The 3,737-nt window shown below is 42.5% G+C and overlaps 1 pseudogene; it reads right to left on the bottom strand.

The window, feature by feature from the left end:
* Positions 1-2,699: 2,699 nt before the first annotated feature.
* On the bottom strand, positions 2,700-3,523 carry LOC109027190 (small ribosomal subunit protein eS4-like; annotated as a pseudogene).
* Between the last annotated feature and the right edge of the window lie 214 nt (positions 3,524-3,737).

The following is a 3,737-nucleotide window of genomic DNA, read 5'->3' as shown; positions in this document are numbered from 1 at the left end:
AATAAGTGAATCTATTTTTAGTTAAGATTTAAAAGAAGTACCTCTTTCTGCCAAAAGACAATGTAAAATGTCCCCACTATTCATACAACAGATAAAAAATATTTATTGAGTTCTATTATCTGCCAAGTATTGAAGATTCACGAGTGATTCAGACAAGAATCCCTGTCCTCATGGAGCCTACGTTTACTATGGTTTGTGGAGAAAAACTGGCAATCAAAGGAAATGCCCACACGTCCCTCACATTGTGAGAGTTGTGACATCATACCTTTCCATTAACTAGTAAAACAAGTTATGACAATTTTAGAGAGTATAACACAAAAGCAAAAGCCTCTATCAAAATCTTTCGGTCAGGGTTCCATACTTAAGGACTTTGAGGAAATGCATAAATAAAGTTGCAGATGATTTATTTCAACTCTATTAATAGGTTCAAAGACATTTCCAACTAATCCTGTTCAAACCACACTTTGTACTTTACTGAAACTGAGGGAAAAAGCCTCTCTCTTACTTTTGTCTAGTAAGAGAACACAGTTACCCAGGATCACCTTGGCTTTTTGAGACTTTATTGGTTTGGCTCAGATCCCACTTTCAGACCTCATTTCCTTAGATTTGGCAACTTGAGTTCTGGACTGATGACCACTTAGTCTATTTGGACTGATTCTCTGAGCTACCTACTCTCCTATGTGGTGACGTGGCTTTAGCCCAGAGCCACAGGTAGAATGCACTTTGTCCCACTCCCACCAGGCAGCTGCAATGCCATTGTGGGACCACGTTTGTCAATTAAAGATCCGCAACAATATGAAATGTGCAGCCACAAAAATAAAACTTGGTGTCAGGAGCCCAGGGTCCAAATCTCTGCTCCCAAATCTATTTCATGTGGATCCTGGTGTAAATCAATTAATTTTTTTCTTCTGAGTGTCAATGGCCTCACCCTTAAAATGAGGACAATAATAACCTTGTTCATCAGATTGCTATGAGGATTGTAACAAAACCGTGTGTTCCAGAATGCTTTGCAAGCCACACAGCACCATAATAACCTACACTGCTGCTGTGGTAAGTGATGACGAGGAGGAGAAGGGGCCTGTTGAAAGGACCCAAAGCCTGCAAAGGCTATAGATCACTGGCCTGCACATCTGAATGCAATGTACGTTTTGCTGCTTATCCTGATTAGACAACAAGTTTTTGCTCTTAATACTATTTCCAATTTTTACTTTTCTTTTGGATTTGTTGTCATTGCTTCCAGTCTAGTCTAAACATCATTTAGTTTGGTGCCCAGGAGATAGTGAAAAAGCTGGTGCCCAGCTTTTTCTTCCTTGGTGTGGGAGCTTCTGCCTGGGGCTGACCTCCTTCTCTGGGTTAAGGTCCTGTGGAGCTGTCTTAAACTGACTGAACTGAAGTAGACCCAGACACACCTGTAAACTACTTACCTTGCATGGGTGGTGCCAGGCCTGGGGCTAAGAGGGCATGCCTGCTCCTGTGATCTGTGAGGCCTAGTAAAACATGATTAAGGCTCTGCTTGCTGTGTGGGAGTCAACAATGCCATTATAGCCTCCCTTGGCAGATGGTGGGCAAGAGTTCCTGCACTAATAAGAATTTCTTGCTGGATCATCAAAATGCATTTCCCTTTTTGGGTTGGACCTCGTAGAACATCCTATGTTTGAGGCTTCAGCATCTGTGTTTCATGGTCAGTCTGACCTCTCTCTAAACAAGAGATCTGGAAAGAAACACTTTTCCAGGAAATCATCCACAGGCAGTTGACTTTGACCTTCTGCCATACCCCTTTCATTCCACCCCCAGCAGTTTCTCATGGATACCAAATATGTGTCTTGGGATAATTGGACTAAACAGGTTTGTCCGATTATTTACAAGCTCCTTTCAGTTTATTTGTTTACTTGTTTCAATTTTGCATGGGCCATTTTAATATTTTTTTGTGGTTCAGACAAAACCCACATATATCACAGTGTTTTAGATTAGTTAGGATTCTCTGTGATGTGATTAATATAATAATCCATTATCGGCCTCTGTTGTGAATCAGATGCTTTATATACATGATCTGATTTCATCTTTGTAATGCTCCAGAGCAGGCATTATTATCCCCCTTTTAAAGATGAGGCTTAGAGGGGTAAAATCATTTGTTTAAAGCTATGCAGTTAATCATTATCAGAGCTGGAATTGGAGCCTAGGTGGATTTAAGTCCAAGTCTATGCCCTTTCCTCTATACCATAGTGGCTCTTGACTCTTTACTTACTCTTTGGCATGGCAGTGGAAATCAGTACTATTAATATATGAATTTCAGGTTAAGTTCCCTTCAGTTTTTCTGTGCAGGCATAGAGGATAGGATATAAATAGTTCCAGTATTTTTTTTTTTGGACGGAGTTTCACTCTTGTTGTCCAGGCTGGAGTGCAATGGCATGATCTCGGCTCACTGCAACCTCTGCCCCCAGGGTTCAAGCGATTCTCCTGCCTCAGACTCCCAAGTAGCTGGGATTACAGGTATATGCAACCACGCCCAGCTAATTTTGTATTTTTAGAAGAAATGGGGTTTCTCCATGTTGGTCAGGCCAGACTCGAAATCCCAACCTCAGGTGATTCACTCGTCTTGGCCTCCCGAAGTGCTGGGATTACAGGTGTGAGCCACAGCGCTCAGCCTTTTTTTTTAATCATGCCACATTGTTTTTAATTACATACAAAGATCTAACATGTCACCCAGGGACCATTTCACCCACTGCTTGGTTTGGCCGCCAGTCTTTGTCTCTCTCTTCAGCAATGGTGAGGCGGATATCCTGTCCTTGGGAAAGAGAAATCCATAGTTTATTGCTCTTGCCAATAACAAAAATGTTGAAAAGTCGAGTGGCAAAGCTGTTGCCATTGGCATCTTTCACATAAACTACGTCAAAAGATCCAGGGTGCTTCTCTCAGTTGATGATCACACCAATTCTTCGCAGGTTAGCACCTCCAGTCACCATACACAGGTAACCAGTGTCGAACTCGATGAAATCAATACTCTTGCCAGTCTCCAAATCAATCTGAATGGTATCATTCACCTCGATGAGGGGTCAGGGTAGCGGACGGTGCAAGCATCATGAGTCACCAGATGAGGGATTCCTTTTGTGCCCACAAAGATTTTTCTCACTTTGCACAACTTGTACTTGGCCTCCTCAGGTGTAATACTATGTACAGCAAAGCGATCCTTGGTGTCATAGATCAGACGGAAATTCTCTCTTGTCAATGCTGATGACATCCATGAATCCAGCAGGGTAGGTTGTATCAGTTCAAACCTTGCCATCGATCTTAATGAACTGCTGCATGCAAATCTTCTTTACTTCATCTCCTGTCAGGGCATATTTAAGTCTGATCCTTAGGAAAATGATGATGGGGAGAGACTCTCTCAACTTGTGGGGACCAGTGAATGGATGAGGAGCAGACACACCAGTCAATTCATCCAGCATCCAGTGCTTTGGAGCTGCTACCAGCTTCAGATGCTTCTTGGGACCACGAGCCATGGCTGCGTTAGGCAAGGAAAGAGGACCTCTGTTTTCTGGTGCACATAGAAATTCAGTAGTTCCAGTTTTTACAAATCAATATGTTTCTTGAAAACATGCCAGGAAGCAGATTGTCATGAAGCATACCGAGCATCCAGGGCTATGTCCAGTTATTGATAGTGAGAAGTAAAGGAGAAAGCAATGAACAGTGTTGAATGATAGACAGACACCAAGCATCGACCCTCTTCAGTCCCTCTG

This window comes from Gorilla gorilla, chromosome 5, assembly GCF_029281585.2.
Source record: "Gorilla gorilla gorilla isolate KB3781 chromosome 5, NHGRI_mGorGor1-v2.1_pri, whole genome shotgun sequence".
Classification (NCBI taxonomy): domain Eukaryota; kingdom Metazoa; phylum Chordata; class Mammalia; order Primates; family Hominidae; genus Gorilla; species Gorilla gorilla.
This window is presented reverse-complemented; position numbering and strand designations above follow the sequence as displayed.